Source organism: Canis lupus, chromosome 33, assembly GCF_048164855.1.
Source record: "Canis lupus baileyi chromosome 33, mCanLup2.hap1, whole genome shotgun sequence".
NCBI classification, from domain to species: Eukaryota; Metazoa; Chordata; class Mammalia; order Carnivora; family Canidae; genus Canis; species Canis lupus.
Window position 1 is genome coordinate 38,848,088 of NC_132870.1, and position 27,304 is coordinate 38,875,391.

Sequence of the window (27,304 nt, forward strand, 5' to 3'; positions counted from 1 at the left end):
ACCTGCACCCCATGTTTATAGCAGCAATGTCCACAATAGCCAAACTGTGGAAAGAACCTCGGTGTCCATCAAAAGATGAATGCATAAAGAAGTTGTGGTCTATGTATACAATGGAATATTACTCAGCCATTAGAAATGACAAATACCCACCATTTGCTTCGACATGGTTGGAAATGGAGGGTACTGCTGAGTGAAATAACTCAATCAGAGGACAAACATTATATGGTCTCATTCACTTGGGGAATGTAAAAAATAGTGACAGGGAATAAAGGACAAGGAGGAAAAATGAGTGGGAAGTTCAGAAAGGGAGACAGTATATGAGAAATTCCTAACTCTGGGAGACGGGCTAGGGGTGGGGGTGACTGGGTGATGGGCACTGAGGGGCCACTTGATGGGTGTTATTCTACATGTTGGCAAGTTGAACACCAATAAAAAATGAAGTTACAAAAAAACCCACAAAGTGTTTACTCTCAAATATTAAACTTGCCTCCCTGGATACATCCCCTTCTAGACAGCAGAAGTTGGCTGCTGTGCATCTGAATTCACTTTGAAGAGCATTATGACGTCACACGTTGCCATGGTGCCGAGAAATATACCTCTGCCTCTCTTCCCAACTGTCACTCTGAGCTGAGCATTTCAAAGTTGATTTTGAGGCAATTCTCAGCTCTCTACCTAGCGTCTTTGAAGATGGGCAATTGATGCTGCTGCGATGGTATGTTCCTAAGATCTACTGAATGCTCTTTGCTACCAACTGGATACTTAACTCGTTCTCAAACTATTTTTCCCATTGTTTAAAATTTCCTGTACCAACATTGTCTTGCGGAGTTATACCTACATGTGTTCTTTGTTCTAGACTTCTATTTTATTTTTGATTATTCTACCAAAAGAGCTGCATTGAATATTGCACATCTATTTTTTTAAAAATGTTACTTCCTATTATATCCTGCACCTATCATTTGTCAACACAAAGGTCCTCACAGAGGTAAGTATGGCCACGTGTGTTTTCAGGTTTTGCTAGGGTCTAAAATTTATATTGAAATAATTCATTTCAGAAATTAAGTGTGAATCTGGAAAGGTCGATATGGAGAATAATTGTCATTGTTTTAGCAATGCTTAAAATGACTTCCTCAATATTTTTCCCACAATGGGTATCAAGTTCCGTATTTGTGGGGGACTTGTTGCTACCCTCATCTTAATGTTGGCCCAAACTCACCCTGTGAATATGAGTGTCTATGTTTCAATTTATGTCCCAAACACACATTTCCTTTCACACTTCAGGCGTTTTCCAAAACTACTGTTTAGAGAGATATCGATTTTATACCATCCTTCATCCGACCTAACAATGATTATAATTAGTGAAAAAAGGATAGAAGAAGAAAAGAGGTAAAGGGGGTAATTCTGGGTGAAGACCTACAAGAGGTTTGTGGAAAGTAAGAAAATTATTTTAACTGAGTGGATAGAAAATGGAGAAAGATTTAGATGAGAATCTTGGGTGGAAGTTGCCCACTATCTATAATCATTTGCCTGTTGTGAAAGAATTGATCAACTGTCTTTTCCTTTTTTTTAATAATAAATTTATTTTTATTGGTGTTCAATTTGCCAACATACAGAATAACACCCAGTGCTCATCCCGTCAAGTGCCACCCTTACTGCCCGTCACCCATTCACCCCCACCCCCCACCCTCCTCCCCTTCCACCACCCCTAGTTCGTTTCCCAGAGTTAGGAGTCTTCACATTCTGTCTCCCTTTATGATATTTCCTACCCATTTCTTCTCCCTTACCTTCTATTCCCTTTCACTATTATTTATATTCCCCAAATGAATGAAACCATATAATGTTTGTCCTCCTCCGATTGACTTATTTCACTCAGCATAATACCCTCCAGTTCCATCCACATTGAAGCAAATGATGGGTATATGTCATTTCTAAGGTTGAGTTATATTCCATTGTATATATAAACGACATCTTCTTTATCCATTCATCTTTTGATGGACACCGAGGCTCCTTCCACAGTTTGGCTATTGTGGACATTGCACTATAAACATTGGGGTGCAGGTGTCCCAGCATTTCATTGCATCTGTATCTTTGGGGTAACTCCTAAGCAGGGCAATTGCTGGGTCAAAGGGCAGGTCTATTTTTAACTCTGATCCTCCCAATAGATGCAGAGAAAGCATTTGACAAAATACAGCATCCTTTCCTAATCTAAACTCTTCAGAGTGTAGGGATAGAGGTAATAGTCCTCAACATCTTAAAAGCCATCCACGAAAACCCCACAGCAAATATAATTCTCAATGGGGAAGCACTAGTAGCCTTTCCCCTAAGATCAGGAACAAGACAGGGCTATCCACTCTCACCACTGCTATTCAACATAGTACTAGAAGTCCTAGCCTCTGCAATAAGACAACAGAAAGACATTAAAGGCATTCAAATTGGAAAAGAAGTCAAACTCTCCCTCTTTGCCAATGACATGATACTCTACATAGAAAACCCAAAAGACTCCACCCCAAGATTGCTAGAACTCAGGGATCCCTGGGTGCCGCAGTGGTTTGGCGCCTGCCTTTGGCCCAGGGCGCGATCCCGGAGATCCGGGATCGAATCCCACACGTCGGGCTCCCGGTGCATGGAGCCTGCTTCTCCCTCTGCCTGTGTCTCTGCCTCTCTCTCTCTCACTGTGTGCTTATCATGAATAAAAAAAAAAAAAAGATTGCTAGAACTCATAGAGCAATTTGGCAGTGTGGCAGGATACAAAATCAATGCCCAGAAGTCAGTGTCATTTCTATACACTAACAATGAGACTGAAGAAAGAGAAAGTAAGGAGTCAATCCCATTTACAATTGCACCCAAAAGAATAAGATACCTAGGAATAAAGCTAACTAAAGAGGTAAAGGATCTATACCATAAAAACCATAGAACACTTCTGAAAGAAATTGAGGAAGACACAAAGAGATGGAAAAATATTCTATGCTCATGGATTGGAAGAATTAATATTGTGAAAATGTCAATGTCCCCAGAGTAATTTACGCGTTTAATGCAACCCCTATCAAAATACCACAGACTTTCTTCAGAGAGAACAAATTATTTTAAGATTTGTATGGAATCGGAAAAGACCCTGAATAGCCAGGGGGATTTTAAAAAAGAAAACCAGAGCTGGGGGCATCACAATGCCAGATTTCAGGTTATACTACAAAGCTGTAGTCATCAAGACAGTGTGGTACTGGCACAAAAACAGACACATAGATCAATGTAACAGAATAGAGAATCCAGAAGTGGACCCTCAACTTTATGGTCAACTGCCTTTTCCTAAGACTGATTGCTTGCATAAGATCTCTGCGGAAACTATTTAAGAAGCTTATAATTTTGCTGAATTCAGAATTTTTTTAAAAATGTAATTAAAGAATGATCTTCCTAGATATTCATTGCTTTGTTTTTAAATAGATCAATAAGTTCCCTTTCAGTGATGTGTCAGGGCAGTTTTCCATATTTGGTACTTCCTTCAGAAATATCTCCTATTAAAAACAAACAAAAAAACAAAAAAAAACAAACAAAAAAAAACAAAAAAACCAAAAAAAGAAATATCTCCTATTGAAGAGCAGGAAAAGGCTGTTAGGAAAATTTGAGGAACATTTGCCTTAACTTGTTGAAAAATTTGGGTAATAACATAAGCGTTCTTTAAGATCCTACCATATCTGCATTAGTATGGTAGTGCCCTCTAGGGGTGGTGAAATTCCTAGACTTGTGAATCTTGCAGCTCCTAATTTACATGAAAGAATCATTATGTACCAAAGGGAAGGGACTGGATAGCTCTCCTTGCTATAGTGTCTATTTGCACCAAGGGAACTCACAGGATTTTGAGTGTTTTCTCTATCTTAATGGATGGATGAAAATAATTTCCCTTCTTTAAATAGGTTATGTCTAGAATAATGAAATTATTTAGCAAAACTGTAATGTCCTTTGAATCTGTATAATTCTTTCTCATAAGTTTTGGAGCAAATATGTGGATCCTTTTTGTTGTGTGTGTGTGTGTGTGTGTGTGTTCTCTGTACAAAGTGGAAGACCATCCACTTATTGTTATTGTATATGAAAGGAATTACAAGAACACCTGTGTGGCTCAGTGGTTGAGTATCTGCCTTTGGTTCAGTTCATGATCAAGGTGACATCAGGCTCTCTACAGGGACCTGGCCCCTCCTTTTGCCAATGTTTCTTCCTCTCTCCCTCTCTCTCTAAAGGATAAATAAAAAATCTTTAAAAATTAAAAAGAACTAAATGACTTTAGATTATTTAAGTCTTGATTAGGCACAGGGGAAAACCGAAGGGGTCTTCAGTGAACTCCTATGTCATGATTGTCCAAGAATACCATTGTAATCTTCTGGAGAGAGGGAAATGGATTGACCCTCTGATCCAGAGGCACACTGAGAAAGGAGACCAACTATTCGGTAGAGCACAGTGGGTAGCTTTGGAAGAATTGATAATAGTTCAGCTTTTGGGCGAGGTCCTAGCAAAAAGAAAAAAAATCAATTTTGTTGATGACCCTGAAGTCCTGAATAAATCAGTATATTTCTTCATTTGGTGCCTTTCCTGGCAGTACAAGGATGGTACTAGCACAAATGGAGGGTATATGAAGACTTATTTAAAAGGCTTTTAATTAGAAGATTGATCCTTGGTGATCCCTGGGTGGCTCAGTGGTTTAGTGCCTTCCTTTTGCCTGGGGTATGATGCTGGAATCCCGGGATCGAGTCCTGTGTTGGGCTCCTGGCATGGGGCCTTCTTCTTCCTCTGCCTGCTTCTCCCTCTACCTCTGTCTCTGCTTCTCTCTCTCTCTCTCATGAATATATGAATAAAATATCTTAAAAAAGAACTACATATTTAAAAAAAAAACTTTGATCCTTACTTTCCACCTCCTAAATTATTAAATTTTAGGTTACAGTTTGTTGGTTCCCTCTCCTCATTTCTAGGTTGTGCTCTATTTCTTTTACCTATGTCAATGGGATTTGTAGCCTGTGAATGTCAAGTACACAAAATTCTTGTGGAAGGTATGTTTACCTCCAATGGAGTAGGCAAAATTATATCCAGAGCAGATATATCTCAGTTATGAATAGACCCATGGGTCTTCAAGTCATTGTCATTGTGTATACATTAAATATTACAATTAAAATTTCAAAGTCTCTCCCAAGTAAATCTGCAGGGCTGGAATCATATAGAAGCAAATATTAGTGTTTTCACTTAAGGGGCCACAGGTTGTGATGACCTTAAGTGGGGAGTCAAGGAAACTTTGTGTGATACTTGATACCTACAGCATACAAGATATATCTCCTCCAAGGATGAGCAGGAGCACGGGTAGCATTTAAGAAACAAGTAGGAGGGGATCCCTGGGTGGCGCAGCGGTTTGGCGCCTGCCTTTGGCCCAGGGCGCGATCCTGGAGACCCGGGATCGAATCCCACATCGGGCTCCTGGTACATGGAGCCTGCTTCTCCCTCTGCCTGTGTCTCTGCCTCTCTCTCTCTCTCTCTGTATGACTATCATAAATAAATAATAATTAAAAAAAAAAAAGAATAAGTGGTAATGTTAGAGGCCTAGCAGGTGAGCTAGTTCTTTAAAAAAAAAAAAAAGAAAGAAACAAGTAGGAGCACCAGGGTGTACCAGGAATTAATGAGAATGTTCGTTTATATTTCTAGATAATTCATCTTAAATCCATAAGCCTACAGAGGTACCTGAGTGCTTCCTCTTTCCTTGCAACATCTTCAGTTATTTTAACTGGAGAGCTTTACTAGGTCTTTGTCTTTTTTTGTCCTGAAGACATATTTTTTCCACCATGTTGATTTGTTTACACTGTTTACAGATGACTTGGGTACTTCATTAAGGTATGTTACACCAAGGTGTGTCTCTACAGGCCCTTCCACTGCTCCTCTTATCTCCTTTTTGTAATAAAGCCCTTTGCAAAAGACCTACCAGTGTGTTGTGGTACACTTAAGGACTTCATGTCCCTTTTCATGTATGTTTTTGAGTGAGGTCTCCAATTTTGAGTTTAGCTTGTTTGACAGCAGGAGATGAAAGAGTTACTATTTCAACAGCATCTCTTTCAACTAATGAATGAAATGGAAAGTTATTTCCTACTCTGGATGGAACTTTTAATTGCCTGATTATTTAATTAGTTTGCTTTGTATTTATTTCATTAATGGTAGTGTCTTTTCAGAATATCTCCATCTGTAGGGAAAAAAAGGTGGTTTTAGAATATAATGGTGGAGGTTATAACAAATTCTGACCCCTTCCTCTATGTCTTCTTCCTTCTTTATATAAGAACCTAATTTTGTTTTAAGAAAGCGATGTGGTCACCTAAAATATCGACCGACACATGAGTACATTTTCTAAGGACCATGGTTAATTTAGTCTTTTGATGATGCCAAGAGTGAATACTTTGCTTGGGTTTGCTCTCTGCATAAACATGTCCCTATATGATGGGCACATCTATTCCTAATTGTTTGTGGGCCCAACACAGGACTCGATCCCAGAACCTGAGTTTATGTACTGAGACAGAGACAGATGCTTAATTTCCTGAAACAGCCAAGCTTCCAGGAAGGGTCCTGCACAAAGGACTTAGTCCCCCTCTAGTGTGGGGCCTACAGAAGGATGAGTAGTCTGTAGAGAGTGGATCTGAGGGAGCATGGAGGGAGCAGGAAAGGGGACCACTCAGAGCTAGTGCAACCAAAGCCTACTGCCTGTCAGGCCTTATCCCCAGGTACTCACACTGTTACTGAGACCCACAGTCAGTGAACTTTGTGTGGCTTAGATGTCATCCATTAAGCCCCCCGTCAAAAGCCTAAATAACCACTTTCTTTGTGAATTCATAATATGTGCTCATCAAGGTTTGGTCGATTGACAGAAATACAACTTAATATCAGTAAGGTCTGCTATTTGACAGTGGTTTGGAATGTCATGGATTCTGAGTCAATTTGGGAGATGGGCAGACCACTCACTGGTCACTGAGGGTGGTCAGCTGGTCCCTGGGAGAACTCTAAGTGACACAGCTGGTAGTGTGAAATCTAGGTTAGAAAGCCACAGTTGGGCTTCTCTGGCCTTTCTTTTTTTTAATTTCTTTGAGTTTTTTTATTTATGTTTATTTATTTATGATAGTCACACACACACAGAGAGAGATAGAGAGAGAGAGGCAGAGACATAGGCAGAGAGAGAAGCAGGTCCCATGCACTGGGAGCCTGACGTGGGATTTGATCCCGGGTCTCCAGGATCGTGTCCTGGGCCAAAGGCAGGTGCTAAACCACTGCGCCACCCAGGGATCCCTTCTCTGGCCTTTCTAAGAGGCTTTACTTGAGGAAGTGCACTGTGATTGGGGTCAAGGTGGGAGGTGAGAGGCTGTTAGGATTTGCTCTTTTTTTTCTCAGGGACTTCCTCTAGGTTATGGAATATCTCCCACAGTGAACCTAGTGCAGGAGGATTTGAGTAACAGACTGACAGAGATCCAGGTTCAGGGGTATTTGTTCTGAACTCGGGTGCCTAAAGGACATCTCAGGTATTATGAGAACCTTCTCCAAACTGAGACAACTCCATTCTTTTCTGGACCCGTCACTCTCACCAGTTTGATAACTCTTGGTAAGTCACCAACCATATGATATAAATGAATGTGTTGTTCCATCATTCTCTGTTGTGTCATCTACATCTGTGTAGGATTTGTCCACACAGTTATCTGCTAGAGCTCGACTTCTTCTTGACTCTAGGCTCCGTCTTTGGAAATATCACCCCAGTGACTTTCAGAAATATAATACAATTTGTTTAATCAAGGCCTCTATGTTGTCTAGAGGCCTTCCAGAACATATTTAATGTCCTATCATCCACATTTCCTCATTTGTCTGTTCCCCCAGCGACTGTTTGACTTTTTTCTTCTTTGTCTTTGGCTATTTGAGTTTCAAATGTATATTTCATCATGCAATATTTGTCTTACAGCTCCTGGCGAATTTAGCTTAACATAATGTCTTCTAGGGCCATCCATGTTGTCAACAATGTTAATATTAATATTTCCTTCCTTTGAAGGAGGGATAAGATGCCATTTCCTGGATAGACTCAATTTTCTTTATTCATCTGATCAGTGTAGACATGAATTTTTTCTATAATCTTGCCTGTTGTGATTAGTGCAGAACATGCATAGATATCTCTCTGAAGTTCAGATTTCAATCTTTGAGATATGTTTCCAAAAATTCATTATGCTGCTCTATATTGTATTTTTTAAATTTTTATTGAGGAACTTCCGTATTTGTTATAGTGAGTGCATCATTTTACATTCTCTCTTGAGACATTTAAGTGTAGAGCAATTCATGTCCTATTTAAAGCCCCAGTGAATCAGAACCTCTGAACCAGGTTGCTCTTCTAGACAAAGGATTAGGAATGCAATCAAAATTTTGAACTCTGAAAAAGTTATCAGTCATTCTGTATGGTCTTCTGACCATAGGATATTAACATGTCAGTGTACTTCATTACATTTTGCAGTCTATATTCAAGAACTCCAAAACTGATACATAGCAAGGATTGTAACTGTGTGCTTCCTCAAGTGAGCCATAACTTTCCACCGAGTGAAAGAACAAAAGACATCATAAATGGCTCAATTGAAGGTATCATGGAAATTCATTCATGGATTTAAATATAACTATTCTATGGACACCTGGTTGACTCAGTCATGTAAGTGTCCAATTCTTGATTTTCCCCTAGATCATATTCTCATGTTCATGAAAGGTAGCTTTGAGAGTAGCTGTGTGCTGCATATGGAATCTGTTTAGATTATCTTCAGATTTTCATCTCCCCCTCCAGTATTTACACTCTATCTCTCTGTAGCTCAAAAAACGGGTCAGTGTTCAGGTTTGTTCAATGTCTCAATCTTAGGAGAAATGTAATAAGCCATATTCTTTTTATTTTGCTTGTGAACATTTCAAATTAGCTAGTGAGACATTATTCTATAAGCAGAATAGTCAATTTACATTTTCTTTTTTTTTTTTCAATTTACATTTTCAAATCAAGTTCAGTCATTTAGACAGGATATTTTTATTTATTTATTTATTTATTCATTCATTCATTCATTCATTAGTTCTTTCATTCATTCTTTCATTTATTTATTATTTATGGGAGTATAAGAAAAAGGGATGGAAATAGAGAGAGAACATGAGCAGAGGGAGGGGCAGAAGGAGAAGTAGGATACCCATTAGGAGGGAGCACAACATGGATTGAATCCTGAACATGGATCATGCCCTGTCTCCCAGGCATACAATTAAGTGACTGTTTCCACTAGCACCCTATAATGGAAATGTGATTATCAATGTAATTATTTTGAATCTAATATTTGGATATTAATCTAGTATAAAACATTAGAAAATGTAAGTCTCTTATTGTTTTTAATCAATAGATGGTATTACCTAGATTAAAACTGATCTTTACTACTCTGAAAGACTTTAGGAAGCCAGAAGAAACATACTGCTTGAGATAGTGGCGCCCAAAGTAAGTGAAAGGATACCTGGAGGAAGGTTTTTTCCTGAAGGATGTGTCTCTTCAGTCCACTCAGGATGGTGACTACAACATTCCTCAACCAAGTAGGGGAAAGTGTTGTTGAGGGAAAGTATCCCATCACACACTTTATAACCAGCTTCGTGGTCACCAATGGCAAACATCCTCTCAAATAAGGTAATGGTTGGCAAGAAGCAACCACTCAGCACTCTTCCCAGGAGGCAGATGGTGTATTTTATCTCACATGGAAAATGTCTGATTTTTATCAGAATTTGTGTGAAAAGAAATCAAGAAAGTGACATTCGATCTTTGGTCAAAGATAGTCAAGCTCACTTTGATAATACTTATTTGATCTTCTGCGATGTTCTTGAAGAACTCTCTCATTAAAAGGGATCATTTGGGTGCTTCTAGAAGGACAGAGAGTACCCCTCAGCATGTTGGTCGTACCGCTCAAGTATAACTCAGGTAGGGGTGCCTGAGTTGGTAAGTCAGTTAAGTTTCTGCTTTGGTCAGGTCAGGGATTCTGGGACCTGAATCAAGCCTAGCATGGTTCTCCTTTACAAGTGAGGGGTTTGTTTTTCTATGTCCAACTACCTCTCACTTCTCATGCTCACTTCAACACCACATGGGCAGTGATATTAAAGTGGATGGCCTTCAAAGAAAGAACAGGTTGCAGCCATGAAAAAGCATGAGCTATTCTTGGGAGATAGATCTTTCCAGTTCAGTGAAGGAACAACATGAAATTCTTAACTCAGGAAGGAAAAACCTCACGTGAGATAAAGGTCTCCAACAACACTGTTTATAATCTCCTCTTCCAACACCCCATGAAAATGGCCCGTACACCTAAAAAACACACTGTTCCTTGTCATATTTGAATTCACTCCAAAGAGGAAAAAAGTCCCATTTGTACTTCAGAATAGCCAAGCATTCCATAGAAGAAATTGGAGATTCCTTCACTGACTTCTTGTGGAAAACCTCCTGCATCACACCCTTGGTAAGATTTAGGAGGACACAGAGTAACTGTCAATGCATTGGGTGTGGAGCTCAGGAATTGCTGAGAGATTACTGTTTATATGGATACAGGGCAAGACTGTAGTGTAGTCAGTGATTAATAAGCATCATATGAGGGTCTGGGGGGGCCATCCTCCTTGGTGGATGAGGAAAAGCCCTTAGCTCAGGCCAAGGTCCAGTGTCCTGGAATCCATCCCCTATTTGGGGCCTTGTTCAGCTTTAAATATGCTTCTCCCTTTGCCTCTTCTCTTTTCTTGTGTTCTCTCAAATAAATAAACAAAATCTTCAAAAAAAGTCAAAGACAACTTCAAGTAGCCTGACATACTCAATGCATGAATGGAACTGATCTGCACATCGATTCCAATGAGAAGTTCCCATCACTCATGCAGCTAGTTGTGAAACCCAACTAAAAGCTCCTACCTTCTGGACATCTGGCAAAATCAATTCTGACATTGTAGATCCACATATACTCTTCGGTATTTTGTAAGTTTTTTCACTTGATTTTACCCATAATCTTCATAGGTGTGTTTCAGTGCTAGCAATTACTCTCTTTTTTCTATTTAATCTAGTCTATTATATTTAGTTGCTAATCAGGTTTTTAAAAAATATTTTATTTATTTATTCACAAGAGAAACAGAGGCTGAGACATAGGCAGAGGGAGAAGCAGGCTCCACACAGCGAGCCCAATGCAGGACTCGATCCCAGGACCCTGGGGGTCACAACCTGGGCTGAAGGCAGACGCTCAACCACTGAGCCACCCAGGCATCCAGGTGCTCAATATTGTTTTTCTTTTTGTACCAGTTCACCTACTGATGGATATAAGAGTTTCAGCCATTTTTCCCTGCAGGGAGCCTGATGTGGGACTCCATTGTAGGCCCACGAGACCATGACCTGGGCCAAAGGCAGATGCTCAAACACTGAGCCACCCAGATGACACCACTATTAAGTTTTGATGAAAATATTCCATCCAGGAGAGATTTAAATATGGGAAGTATACCATTTGCCAATAGCAATAGCTGTGAAACAGAGTGGGAGGGACAGGTTTCCCATTTTCCATGAAGAAGTCACAGAGTTCAAAATACTGCATAGGGAATATGATCAGTGGAATTGTAATAGTGCTCTATGCGGATACATGGTATCTACACTAGTTGTGACACTGTATTAACTATATAAGTATCGAAATCCTATATGGTATACCTGAAACTAATGTGACCTTGTGTGCCATCTCTATTTCAATTAAAAAACAGTAATAATTTGGCCACCAGACTGGTTCCTTTGGTTGGGCATCTACTTTGGGCTCATATCATGATCATTGGATACATAATATGCATTTTTAAGAACATGCACAAATGCATAACATGAAGCAGACACTATTCAAGACATTTCATAATCTGGAGGGCTGCCTGAGCCAACAGTAAGGTTCACATCCTAACTCAGTCATCAACCTCCTGGTGTCAATCTCCAATCCAAAACACAAAGGAGTTGCCCCCAAGTCAAAATCTGGAATACGGTCTGTAGCCCAACTCTGGTTATCCTCCCCCAGCATTCATAACACCAGCTGTCTCACATGGAGCCTTCCTGGGCACCAGTTGGCCATCCTCATTTACAAGTGAACACTGGGGCAGCCCTTGGTTCAGGGTGCACAGCATGATATCCGGGACCTTTGGAATACCTCAGGTGTTCAGGGACCTCTCTCAACAGGGATCCAACTCAGACCCTGTCCTAGACCCCTTGCTCATTATATTGTAACTCTTGGCAATTCATCAACACCATGCTTTCAGCTCTCAATGAATGTGTTGTTCTGTATTTGTATATTGTCTCACCTAAAGGAAGGTATCTCCCCACACATACTGGTGCTAGCGATTTTCTTGTCCTTTTTTGACAGTAAGTGCATTTGATATAATCTCATCTCTTCATGATTTTCAAGCATATAATGCAGTGTTGTTTATCACAGGCCCTTGATTGCAGATAGAATTCCAGAACATACCGAATTCTTTTTTTTATTTTTTTAAATAATAAATTTATTTTTAATTGGTGTTCAATTTGCCAACATACAGAATAACACCCAGTGCTCATCCCATCAAGTGCCCACCTCAGTGCCCAAATTCGTATCATTGAAGCTTGGAACACTACTTGCAACATTTCCCTTTGTCTTTCCTTCTAGCTCCTACTCTGTTCTCTGATGCTGTTTATTGACTTTGAGGTTCCCCATGTAAGTGCCATCATGCATTATTTGTGTTACACTGCCTGCTAATTTCTCTTAACATAATGGCCTCCATATGCATGCATGTCATCACAATTGTTGAAATTTCCTTCCTCTCAATGTGGGATAATATTTCATTGTAGGGATACACTAATTTTTTATCCTTTTGTTCCTCGATGGACATGAAGTCATTTCTTTTTTCTTGGGTGTTGTAAGTGGTGTTGCAGAACATGTGCAGATACCTCTGTGAAATGCATATTTAATTTCTTTGTGACCCATTTGTCAAAACTCAGATGGCTAGATTATATGACACATCTTTTTAAATACTGGGGGAGGGGCTCTCAGTGTTGTTTTTCATTGTAACTTTATCACTTTATATTTGTGGTTGGCTACTTTAAGAATACTGCAACTCCAAGGACTTTGTACAGACCACTCTGAGTCAGGTGGTTCTGCAAGAGAATGATGTGTAATGGGATCAAAAGTTTGAACTCTGATAATGTTATCATTTTGGATTGTCCTCTAATATAAAGATGTCAACAGCTCTTTCTTTACTTATCCATTTCCCAAGATGTACAATTAAAAACCCAAAACAAAAACTATTTGTGAAATCAACTGGGTACAACTGGCCTGAAAAGTGGGGAAAAAATTTCATGTTTGCAGAAAGTGAAAAATTCACTCATCAAAGTAGTCAATGGAAGGTACAATAAAAATTCTTTCATTAAAGTGACTCAAGAAATATTGTTCTAGGGGCTGCTGGGTGTTTCTGTCAGCTAAGTTTCTGCCTCCTGGTTTCAGCTCTGATCATGACCTCAAGGTCATCAGATTCACCCATTTTCAGTATGGAACCTATTTAGTATTCTTTCTTGCATTCCCTCTGCCCTTCTGCACCTTAGACTTTCTCTTTTGCTCTCTCTGAAAAAAAAATAAGTATTCAATTTTGCTCAGGGTGCGATACTAAAGACAAATATACTAAGCCATATTCTTTATGTTTCATGTATGAAAATCTTAATTTAAATGGTCATGCATTAGTTTATTGCCAAAATAGTAAAACCCATTGAGAAATCTAATTTGACTAGATTAAATTGCAGCTTTTGAGAAGCTAACATTTGTATATATTAGTTCATGTTAAATATTAGCAAATAAAACTTTATTATGTTTTAATAAATAGACCTTACATTAGAATTAGTCTGATGTCACAATGCAGCATATAATATGAAATTTTTCCTATCACCATATCCTTTGACACACTAGTCCTACAAACATTCACACCTACATCAGTGTGGAACATTCATCACAAAGCACAATTCGATGTAGGCATACTATTATCATTGCTGTTCATCACAGATATTAAAAACTGCTCTGTGTTATGCTTTAGTGTGTATTTTGACATATGCATAATATTTTGTATCCCAGGATACTGGGATCATGACCTGAGCCAAATGGAGATACTCAACCCATGGAACCACTATTGTGATAACATTATTACTGCTTTTACATTTGGGTCAAGATAACCCTCATGGTTATACTAGTTTAAGGTGTACCACACATGACTGACACATGTTTATTGAAACTACACTCACCTCAAGCATATATACCATGTGTCCCCATGGAACACTATTACCATTCCGATAGTCATATTCTCTATGCTGTACCTTTCATCCTGTGATTTTTTAAATGCATGTCGAAGCCTGTCCCCTCCTCTCCTTTTCACAATTATGGCTATTTGTAAAGGGTATATATTCTGTATTTAAATCTTTTCCATAGTGGATGATTTTTTCAACATCAGATTTGTGAATAAATACAATAGAGTACTAGACTCACTAGAACAAAAGACCACAATTGCCTAATATTGAAAAAGTACACCAAAATATGGTTGAAATTAATTGAAAACCATACAAATAAGATGAATGCATGGATCTACAGAGGCAGAAATGATTTTGGAAGACGTCAATAAATTATGAATATTTAGCTGGGCTTCACCACAAGTGCTATGAATGAAGGGAACCTATCTTTGAATTCGATGTGTACATCAGTTCTATTTTACATTGTTTATTTCATGTTACTTAAAGTTGTCCTTGTCTTTTTTAAAGTTTTTATTTATTTGAGAGAGACAGACAACAAGAGAGAGCATATGCAAGGGGAGGGTAGAGGGAGAGAGAGAAGCACAACCCCGCTGAGTGGGGTGCCCAAAGAGGAGAGGGATCCCAGGCCCTGGGTCCTTGGCCTGAGCTGAAGGTTTTTCCCCATCCACCAATGAGGATGGCCTAGCAGTAGCTTTATGCTTATTACCCAGTCATTACCATCTAGTCATCCCCTGGATCCATATAAACATTGATCTTACAAATATCTGAGGACCACCACCAATGCACTGACAGTTATTCTGTGTTCTCCTGAATGTTGCCAAGGCTGTGGTGCTGCATTTTGTCCACCAAAACTCAGTGAATGACTCTCTACCCTCTTGTATGATAAGCCTGCCCCATTTGGTGTGAATTAAAAATGCTGGTCTCTTGGTTTTCCTCTTTTCAACGTGAATACACATGTAATAAGAAAAAGTGAAAAAAAAGTGTATTTTTCGGGGTAAGGGCCATTTTGATGGGGTGTTGTAAGGAGAGGAGGTTAAATGTGCAGTAGGGGGACATTTTCACAGAAGCACTTTCTCTGCCTTGAATTCTGTAGTTGGAATTGCTGTTTCAGTCAACTTGAGATATCTATCCCCTGGAAAATATCATGCTTTCTCCATAGGTGCAATGTGTGATTCCTTTGGGGGCCTTTGACACTACTATATTTGCTCATTTTGTGTTCACTACTTATCAGGATAACCAATGACAAAGTACACACATAAACCGACAGCCATCTTATCCTCTTTTGTGTAAATGCAGGACATCTCAGAAACCACCCAAACTGGTATGTATTCTGGAACCAGTCTCTTGCTTGGGAAAGTCTCTAAGTAGTAAGGCAGATGTTTGTTGTACTCATTCTGGGAAGATGCCCAGCTTCCATGGTCCTGAGGCTTGGGAGTGTGTGAGATAGGCAGCTTTTCCAGGTGAGAAAATAGGTCCATGTTTCTACACTCCTAGGAAGCCAATGTATTCTCTGTGTAGAGTGGTTATGAGTGCAACAGGCTTGTCGGTGGTGACTTGTTGACTCTATGTAGTGTGTGAGAGTGTGACTGTGAGTTTGTGTATGTGACAGAGAGAGAGACGCAGAGAAAGACAGAGGAGATTGAGAGAGAGAGATAGAGAGAGAGAGAAAAGAAAGATAGATAAAGACAGGGAAATACAGGGAAAGGGAAAAGAAGAGGTAAAGAGTGAGGTAGATTCTCCAGCAGATATGTCTTAATGAATCCACACGAGGGACACAGTAAACATTTTCAAAAAAACCAAACCAAAACAAAACAAAACAAAAAATGCCATTACACAGAACCTTTTAGAGTCCTAAGATCATGGGTGACCCAACAGTGCAGATCATCCCATGCTTCATCACCAAATGCCTTCGTATTCACTAGGTCTCCATTGATATGAGTAGTATTCCCAAATCACTATTTCTCTTTCTTCAAGCTCTAATTTATGTATTTGATATAAAGAGACCAGAAGAGAGTGAGAGGTGCAGAGGGGGAGAGAAACATGCCCTTTACTGAGCAGGGAGCCCCACACTAGTCTTGATTTCAGGACACAGAGAGCCTCACCTGAACTGAAGGTACACTCAGGCACCTGTACCTGAGTTATTCTTGAGTGGCAATGAAATGTCCTGACAGGTACTCTGTGTCCTTCTAGATGCACCCTATGATCCTTTGGTTATTACACTCTTCCAGGTGATCAGAGCGAAAGTGAAAATTAATGATGTCAAGGCGAGCTTGAGTATCTTTCACTGAGGAACAAATGTCACTTTCATGGTTGATTATCACAAAAATTCCAATGAGAATCTGACAGTGTTCATTTGAGGTGAAATAAACAATCTTCCTGCTGGGAAGAGAGTTGAGTGGTTGCCTCTTGCAAAACATTACCTTATTTGAGAGTATGTTTAATGCTGGCAACATCAAAGCTGGAAATAAACAGCACGATAGGGTACTTTGCCTCAAAAACAGTTTCTCCTGCTTGATTCAGATTTGTTGGAATCGCCATCCTGAATGGACTGGAGAGACACATCCTTCAGGAAAAGAAGCATCTTCTTCCAGGCATCCTGTCATTTATTTGGGCACCAATATCTCAAACATGATGTTCCTTCTGGTTTTCTTAAGTCATTGAGACCTTTATAATCAGTGCAGACAGACACCATAATGGGATCTGAGCTTCATGGTGTCCTCTCTTCTGTACATGCAGGTAGACTCACAAACTTGTGAAAGTGGTACATATTCTGGAACCAGGTTCTTCCTGTCTTTAGTCAGGAGCAACAGTCTGATTCTTGGTTCTCATTGGAATGAGGATCACAGGTGTAGAGACCAAACAATACAAAAAAATGAGTAGGAGACATCACAGTGGGTGACAAAGCATGAGAGACTCCTACGCTGGGAAATGAAGGGGGGGTGGTAGAAGGGGAGTTGGATGGTAAAATTTGGTGACTGGGCAATAGGCACAGAGGGGGGCACTTGACAGTATGAGCACTGGGGGCTATACTATATGTGAATATTACAAAATCAAAAAAATTTTCAAAAAATTAACCACCAGAAAACCAGTCTTCCAGGTGGAGACCCATGTTCATGTTTTATTGTTAATTTATTTTTAATGGTGTTTAATTTGCCAACATATAAAATAACACCCAGTGCTCATCCCATCAAGGGCCACTCTCAGTTCCTGTCACTCAGTCACCCTACCCCACACAAACCTCCCTTTCTATGACCCCTTGATCATTCCCAGAGTTAGGAGTTTCATGTTCTGTCTCACTTGCTGATACTTCCCACTCATTTCTTGTCCACTATTCAACATAGTACTACAAGTCCCAGTAATCAGACAACAAAAAAGGGATACCTGGGTAGTGCAGTGGTTTAGCATCTACCTTTGGCCCAGGGCGTGATCCTGGAGACCCGGGATTGAATCCCATGTCAGGCTCCTGGTGCATGGAGCCTGCTTCTCCCACTGCCTGTGTCTCTGCCTCTCTCTCTCTCTCTCTCTCTTTCTCTGTGACTATCATAAATAAATAAAAAATTAAAAAATAAAAGGCATTCAAATTGGCAAAAAAGAAGTCAAACTCTCCCTCTTTGCAGATGACATTATACTCTACATAGAAAACCCAACAGACTCCACCCCAAGATTTTGAGAACTCATAGAACAATTTGGCAATGTGGCAGGATTCAAAATCAATGCCCAGAAGTCAGGGGCATTTCTATACACTAACAATGAGGCTGAAAAGAGAAATTAAGGAGTCAATGCGATTTACAATTGCACCCAAAAGCTTAAGATACCTGGGAATCAACCTAACCAAAGAGGTACAGGATCTCTACCCTAAAAACTACAGAATACTTCTGAAAGAAATTGAGGAAGACACAAAGAGATGGAAAAGTATTCCATGCTCATGGATTGGAAGAAGTAATATGTGAAAATGTCAATGTTACACAGGGCAATTTACACGTTTAATGCAATCCCTATCAAAATACCATGGACTTTCTTCAGAGAGTTGGAAAAAAATTATCTTCACATTTGTGTGGAATTAGAAAAGACCCCAAATAGCCACAGGAATATTAAAAAGGAAAACCAGAGCTGGGGCATCACAATTCCAGATTTCTGGTTGTACTACAAAGCTATGGTCATCAAGACAGTGTGATACTGACACAAAAACAGACACATAGATCAATGGAACAGAATAGAGAATTCAGAAGTGGACCCTCAACTTTATGGTCAACTAATATTAGACAAAGGAGGAACCCTATTCACTGGAAAAAAGTCTCTTCAGTAAATGGTGCTGGCATAATTGGACATCCACATGTAGAAGAATGAAACTAGAACATTCTCTTACACCATACACAAAGATAAACTCAAAATGGATGAAAGATCTAAATGTGAGACAAGATTCCATCAAAATCCTAGAGGAGAACACAGGCAACACCCTTTTTGAACTTGGCCACAGTAACTTCTTGCAAGTTACATCCATGAAGGCAGGAGAAACAAAATAAAAAATGAACTTTTGGGACTTCATCAAAATAAGAAGCATTTGCACAGAAAAAAAAAAAAGTCCACAACACTAAAAGACAACCTACAGAATGGGAGAATATATTTGTCGATGACATGTCAGATAAAGGGCTAGTATCCAAGATCTATAAAGAACTTATTAAACTCAACAGCAAAGAAACAATCCAATCATGAAATGGGCAAAAGACATGAACAGAAATCTCACAGAGGAAGACATAGACATGGCTAACAAGCATATGAGAAAATGCTCCAAATCACTTGCCATCAGGGAAATACAAATCAAAAGCACAATGAGATACCACCTTACACCTTAAGAATGGGGAAAATAAGGTAGGAAACAACAAACGTTGACGAGGATGTGGAGAAAGGGGACATCCCTGTCTTGTTCCTGATCTTAGGGAAAGTCTCCCTGTGTTTCCCCATTGAGAATGATGTTTCCTGTGGGCTTTTTGTGGATTCCTTTTAAGATGCTAAGGAATGTTCCCTCTATCCCTACCCTCTGAAGAGTTTTGATCAGGAATGACTGCTGTATTTTGTCAAATGCTTTCTCTGCATCTATTGAGAGGATCCTACGGTTCTTGTTTTTTTCTCTCGCTGATATGATGAATCACATTGATTATTTTACAAGGGTTGGACCAGCCTTGCATCCCGGGGATAAATCCCACTTGGTCATGGTGAATAATCTTCTTAATGTATTGTTGGATCCTATGGGCTAGTATCTTGTTGAGAATTTTTGCATCCATGTTCATCAGAGATATTGGTCTATAATTCTCTTTTTTGGTGGGGTCTTTGTCTGATTTTTGGAATTAAGGTGATGCTGGCCTCAGAATGTGTTTGGAAGTATTCAATTTCTTTCTATTTTTCCCAAGAGCTTTAATAGAATAGGTATGGTTTCTTCTTTAAACGTTTGATAGAATTACCCAGGGAAGCCATCGGGCCCAGGAATTTTGTGTCTTGGAAGGTTTTTGATGACTGCTTCAATTTCTTCCCTGGTTATTGGCCTGTTCAGGTTTTCTATTTCTTCTTGTTCCAGTTTTAGTAGTTTGCGGTTTTCCAGAAATGCGTCCATTTCTTCTAGATTACCTAATTTATTGGCGTATAGCTGCTCATAATATGTTTTTTAGAATAGTTTGTATTATCTTCGTTTTGGTAGGGTTCTCTCCTTTATCTTTCATGATTTTATTAATTTGAGTCTTTTCTCTCTTCTTTTTAATAAGGCTGGCTAATGGTTTATCTATCTTATTAATTCTTTCAAAGAACCAAGCCCTGGTTTTGTTGATCTGTTCCACAGTTATTCTGGTCATAATTTCATTGAATTCTGCTCAAATCTTTATTAAGTATCTTCTGTTTGGTGTAGAATCTATTTGCTGTTTTTGCTACAGCTCTTTGGGGCATGTTAGCTTTTGTATTTGAGTCCTTTCCGGTTTTTGGATGGATGCTAGTATTGCAATGTATTATCCCTTCAGGACTGCTTTCACTGTATCCCCAAGAGTTTGAATGGTTGTATCGTCATTCTCATTAGTTTCCATGAATCTTTTATTTATATTTTATTTAATTATTTTTTTGTTTTTAGTTTTTTTGTAAAATTATTTTTATTGGTGTTCAATTGGACAACATATAGAATAACACCCCGCGCTCATCCCATCAAGTGCCTCTCTAAGTGCCCATCACCCAGTCAGCCCCACGCCCCACCCACCACCTCTTCCCCCACCCCTAGTTTGTTTCCTAGTCAGGAGTCTCTCATGTTCTGCATCCCTGTCTGATATTTCCTACTCATTTTTTTCTCCTTTCCCCTTTATTCCCTGTCACTATTTTTATATTCCCCAAATGAATGAGACCATATAATGTTTGTCCTTCTCTGATTGACTTATTTCATTCAGCATAATACCCTCCAGTTCCATCCACTTCGAAGCAAGTCGTGGGTATTTGTCATTTCTAGTGGCTGAGTAATATTCCATTGTATACATAAACCACATCTTTTTTTTTTTTTATCCATTCACCTTTTGGTGGACATCAAGGCTCCTTCCACAATTTGGCTACAGTGGACATTGCTGCTATGAACATAGGGGTGCAGGTGTCCCAGGGTTTCACTTCATCTGGATCTTTGGGGTAACTCCCAGAAGTGCAATTGCTGGGTCATAGGGAAGATCTATTTTTAACTAATTGAGGAACCTCCACACAGTTTTCCAGAGTTGCTACACCAGTTTACATTCCCAGCAAAAGTTCAAGGAGTTTTCCTTTCTCCACATCATCTCCAACATTTTTTGTTTCCTGCCTTATTTTCCCCATTCTTATGGTGTTAGTTTGTATCTCTTGTGGTTTTGATTTGTATTTTCCTGATGGCAAGGGATGCATAAAATCCTGATGTTTATAGCAGCAATATGCACAGTAGCTAAACTAATGGAAGGAGCCATGAATCTTTTTAATTTTTCCCTAATTTCCTGGTTGACCTTTTCTTCATTTAGTAGGATGGTCCTTAACCTCCACATGTTTGAAATCCTTCCAACTTCTTCTGTGACTTAGTTCTAATTTCAAAGCATTATGTTCTGAAAATAAGCAGGGGACAATCGCATTCTTTTGGTATCCATTCAGACCTGATTTGTGACCCAATATGTGGTCTGTTCTGGAGAAAGTTCCTTGTACACTTGAGAAGAAGTTCTATTCAATTGCCTTTGGATGTAAGGTTCTGTAAATATCTGTGAAATCCAGCTGGTACAGTGTATCAGTTAAGGCTCTTGTTTCTTTGGAGATGTTGTGCTTAGAAAACCTCTCAATTGTAGAAAGTGCTACATCGAAGTCACCAAGTAGAAGTGTATTATTATCTAAGTATGTTTTAACGTTGGTTATTAATTGATTGATATACTTGACAGCTCCCACATTCAGGGCATATATATTGATGATTGTTAAGTTCTCTTCTGGGATAGATCCTTTAAGTATGGCATAGTGTCCCTCTTCAACTCTCAATACAGACTTTGGGATAAACTTTAGCTTATTTGATATAAGGATGTCTACCCCTGCTTTATTTAGAGGATCATTTGAATGGTAAATGGTTCTCCAACCCTTAATTTTCAATCTGTAGGTGTCCTTATGTCTAAAATGAGTCTCTTGTAGATAGAAAATAGATGGGTCCTGCTTTTTTATCCAGTCTGAAACCCTGCACCTTTTGATGCTTTCATTAAGCCCATTCATGTTCAGAGTTACTATTGAAAGATATGAGTTTAGTGTCATCATGATACCTATTTAGCCCCTGTTTTTGTGGATTGTTCCATTGGAGTTCCTCTTAAAGAGGAATTTTAAGAGTCCCCCTTAAAATTTCTTGCAGAGCTGGTTGGGAGGTCACATATTCTTTCAGTTCCTGCTTATCCTGGAAGCTCTTTATCTCTCCCCTATTCTGAATGAGAGCCTTGCTGGTAAAGTACTCTTGGCTGCATGCTCTTCTCATTGAGGATTCTCAATATATCCTGCCAGCCATTTCTGGCATTCCAGATCTCTGTGGAGAGATCGGCTGTTAATCTAATATTTCTCCCCATAAAAGTTAGATGTTTCTCATCTCTTGCTCCTTTAAGGATCTTCTCTTTATCTTTGAATTTGCAAGCTTCACTACTAAATGTCAAGGTGTTAAGTGGTTTATATTGATTTTAGGAGGGGATCTCTCTATTTCCTGGATCTGAATGGCTGTTTTCCTTCCCAGATTAGGAAAGTTTTCAGCTGTGATTTGTTCAAATATATATATTCTGGACCTCTGTCCCTTGGGAACCCAAATTATAGGTAGATTTTTCTTCCTCAGGCTGTCATTTATTTCCCTTAATCTATACTCATGATCTTTTAATTGTTTGTCTCTTTCTTACTCAGTTTCCCTCTTTGCCATCAACTTGTCTTCTATGTCACTCATTCCTTCTTCCACCTCGTTAATTCTGGTCATTAGGACCTCTAGTTTGGATTGCATCTCATTTAATTGATTTTTAACTTCTGCCTGATTAGATCTAAATTCTGCAGTCATGATTCTCTTGAGTCCTTTATGCTTTTTTTAGAGCCACCAGTAGCTTTATAATTGTGCTTCTGAATTGGCTTTCTGACATTCAATTGTAATCCAAATTTTGTAATTCTGTGGGAGAAAGAACTGTTTCTGATTCTTTCTTTTGAGGTGGTTTTTTCCTTCTAGTATTTTGCTCAGTGCAGAGTGGCCAAAAACAGGTTGTATTGGGAAAAGGAGAAATAGAGAGAAGAGAAACAAAAGAAAAAGAAAAAAAAGAAGAAGGAAAAAAGAGAAGTAAAGAAAAAAATGGCTGCTCTGGTGGCTCAGTGGTTTAGTGCCTGCCTTTGGCCCAGGGTGTGATCCTGGAGACCTGGGATCGTGTCCCACATTAGCCTCCCTGCATGGAGCCTGCTGCTCCCTCTGCCTGTATCTCTGCCTCTCTCTCTCTCTCTCTCTCTCTATTTCTCTCTCCCTCTCTGTATGTCTCATAAATAAATACCTTAAAAAAAGAAAAGTAAAAAAGGGGGGAAGCAAACAGAAATCAGTAAACAAGGGGGAATATCCTCTGATTCTATATACTGTAAATCCCTCGACATACCCTGGAACTTTCCATGTTGCTTGGTCAATAATTTGTTTTTCTCCTGTCGTCTAGCTGGTCTTCTGGGGGAGTGTCCTGATGCGGACATCCTCAGGTGTGAGCACTTGGGGAGTTACTCAGCCTCTTCCTGGTGCAAGGCTCAGTGAATGTTGTTTAATCTGTTTATCCTGTGAGGCCATGGTGATGCACAGTGGGGGTTGATTATCCTGTGAGACCCCAACAGGATCAACAAGAGTGGCAGCCAGTTTTTTAGCCCTGGAGTCAGCTCCTGCTGTAACTATCAGAGCTCTCAGTCTCTAGGGGCCTGGATGCTATGAGTGTGGGGCCGCTGATCTGCACACCTCAGCACTGCACAGTGGCAGGAAGGTCCTTGCTGTCCTGTGCCCTCCCAGCCTCTGCCTGTCCCAGGGGGAGCACCGGATCTTGGGCTGTGTCCCCCAGGCCCTGGGCTCCTGGACTTGCATTCCCAGTCACGCAGTTCTGCCTGTGCAGAGCTTCTGCCAGAGCTGCCCCTGAGCTCTTCAGGGGCCCAGCAAGGTGCAGGCTGCAGCCCTTTAGGGAGCTTAGCCCCAGGGTTGGCGGGCTCTCCCCCAGGTGCAGTTGCTCTGTTAGTGTCCCTGGGAGCCTGATGGCATCCCCACCCCTCCTGGGATTCTGCTCCAACTTCCTGTGAGCTCCTTTCTGTCCCGGAAGTTTGGTGAAGCTCCTGCTCCTCTTGGATGGGGCTTTCCTGTCCTGGGGGCACTGGCCATGTGGCCTTAGCCCAGTTCCTTATGGGGCCCCTCCCCTTGGATACCTTTAGTTTTTTTATTTCTTTTTTCCTCTCATCTTCCTACCTTGATAGAAGCGTAAACTCTTCTCACTGTAGCAATCCAGCTGTTCTCTCTTTAAATCTCAGGCCGAATTTATAGGTTTTCAGGATGATTTGAAATTTATCTAGATAATTTGGTGGGACAGCTGACTTGGCAACTGTACTCTTCTGCCATCTTGCCCCACCTCCCCATGTTCATGTTTTAAAAAAAAATCATATAGCATTCAGGTAAGGAGTTTGTGTCCATGGAGGTAAGAGGAAGTGGAGGGTTAAGGACTCCAGTGCTGAGTGAGATCAGCCGAGGGATGGAGGCCAATTCCAGAGTCAAGGTGCTCTGTGCCACTCCCCTTTATGGTCCACAGGACAGCATTTGATGGTTTCCCTGAAATGGTCACAGATTACTCAGGTCCAAACTCTATCTGTATTCTCATACTCAAGGTGACAGGAACACTGATTCTGAGACTCACTGCAAAGTCATCAGCAAAACTTCCTCATTTCTTGTCCTCACACTTTTTAGCTCTGAGCAGCCCTTTTTTCAAACCCTAGGCAGGGATCCAGGTGTAGGTTGGAAAAATTCCCTGCTCAGCTTCTCTGGGGTGTTGGGTCCCACACTAAACTATGTTTCTACCCAGGCTGTAGCCTACATCCGAAGGAAAGGGAGACCTCCTGAAGAGGAAATGTGTCCACTCTCTGCCTCATTTATCTGAATACAACCAGCACAGGTAGGATCATAGTCTTCTCCTCTGCCTAGAAGTAGCCCCAGTTGGGATTCCTCTAGTATGCAAATGTGAACCTTCCTTTCTGAGTGTTGCCAGGACCTCACATAGTGCATCCCTCTGGATAGGAACCCACAGACAAATGGAAATGAACACTCATATCAGGCCAGCAAAATCCACTGCAGAAATCCCCAGGGAAGGCTGGTAACAGCTTCCTCATTTTTGATCCTAGACCTGAGCTTTCCAAGGAGGTAGGTAATAGCCAGACGTGCCTGCATATGTTCACATTACTTTAAGTCAGTGAAGTTACACATTCGATCCTTCATCATACATCCACATTCCTGGTACCCAGTAGATTATATTTAAATCACAGATCATGTCCATCATCATCGATGGCTCTCCTGGGCAGCTGTTCTGAGTCTGACACAGGGGCTGCTCACAGACACCCTCTAACCTAGTGTGTGTCCATCACCCATCACAGGCGAATCCCAGGTGGATCAGTGTCCAAGTGACAGCCTTCGTGATCTTTTGGAAATGAAATGCCAGGAGAAGGGGGTATTTTCTCTTAAGGAAGGTTTGCAACTGTGGTCAATGTCTAGTTGAAGGACTCTAACTCCCAAAGCCCAGGTAAGGTCTGAGGATCTCAAGGAAGAACAGGTGTTGACAGTGATTCACAACGTGGCCTCAGCTGGAGTAGCAGGAACATGGGGCCCCACTCTATAATCATCTCCTCTCCAAGCTTGTGTCTCTAAGGATTGGATATCGAGAACACAATTACTGAAGATGAAGAATACTTAGGTAAAGAACTACAATGAGGTGGGAATCAATGGAGAGGGTCTTGGGAGCAGATGGATTACACATGTTATTTTTAGACTGAGGGTGGGCGGGATTATGTCAAAAAGATTAAGGAATGGAATTGTTCATTATTTAGACTATAACCTATTTAAAGAGGGGAAATATTTTCATCTCTCCATTTAAAGAGGAAAAACATTCAGAATCCTGTGAGTTCCCTGGATGTAAGTAGACACTAGCAAGGATGGTTATCCATTCCATTTCCTTCAGTAATACAGGTTCTTTCACTGTAAATTAGGAGCTGGAGGATCCATGAGTCTAGGAATTTCAGCACCCAGATTAGAGCTCACTACTTTACTACATGGAGAGATGGTAACATCCCTAAGTAATCACCACCAATGTAAGGCAATGTTTCCTCAAATTTTCCTATTAGCCTTGTCCTGCTCTTCAACTGGAGATTTTTATGAAGGAAGACAAATGTGAAAAAATGCCGTGAAGCACCGCTGAAACGGACCTTATCAGGTCTATGTAAAAAGAGCAAATTAAACTCTAGGAGGTTCAAACTTTAACCAACTTAAAAAAATTCAGAATTGGACAGAATAAGAAAGCTACTTAAACTGACTCCTCAGACATCTCCTGGAAGAAGTCAGTTATTGGAAAAAGGTATGGACCCAAGACTTTCACCACAGGCAAACGATGATAGATAATGGGCAGCTTCCACCCAAGATAATGGGACAAGATTATCATCTAATTCATTTCTATTTTATATTAGCTCAGTTAAAATAATTCTTCTCACTTTCCACAGACCCCTTGTGGCCTTACAGCCAGAATGACCCTTTTCTTCTTTTCATACTTGCTATACTATTTATAATCATTGTTAGGTCAGAACATAGCCATGCAGGTGCCATGACTACCTGTTTTTCTGCCTATGCCATGCATCACGGAAGTTCATGGTAAATCCCTCTGGAAAATGTGGATTTCATCCAATGAAATGAATCACCAAGGCTGGAATTTCCAACTTATTAGTGAATTTCCATATGAGACCACTTTTGTTTGTTCAGACACAGGACTCAGAGAAATTACTATTCATGCGAAAGATTAGGAAATTGTTCCATGGGTGGAAATTGCAGAAATCAGGATGCCGAGAAAAACAGCAACCTGTCATTTTGGCAAATGTTACTGGTCACGTCCCAGATGGAATACCAATCAGTCAAATCCTATTAGGATGAAGAGTGGTGGATGGTCACATACCCTAGATTTCCTGTTGGCTGGATGTGGGGACATCAGTGTCATTGTTAACAACTTCTGTACTTGGACCAATAAAGTCAAGAAGGCTGAACAAGCTGTGAAGTGCATAATGGAAGAATCTGTCTAGCTTTCAGTTTGATTCTTATGGCTTCCAGGATTTGTTCTTTTTATCTGGCTTGGGCAAATGGGGTTCCTCAATTGAGGTACTTTTTTTTAGGTACCTTAACTTGTTCTTTGTTTGTTTGTTTGTTTTCATAGTAGTCATAGCCCTGGTCCAATGCATTCTATCTGGAGCCTTAACGGGTTCTATAGAGATAATCTAGTGTGA

At 40.1% G+C, this 27,304-nt stretch overlaps 1 long non-coding RNA gene across 1 annotated transcript; it reads left to right on the top strand.

The window, feature by feature from the left end:
• Positions 1 to 604: 604 nt before the first annotated feature.
• Positions 605 to 27,304, top strand: LOC140623430 (uncharacterized). Its single transcript, XR_012023036.1, has 4 exons — positions 605 to 712; positions 24,853 to 24,942; positions 25,418 to 25,734; positions 26,162 to 27,304. It is a non-coding gene; the product is annotated as an uncharacterized lncRNA (long non-coding RNA).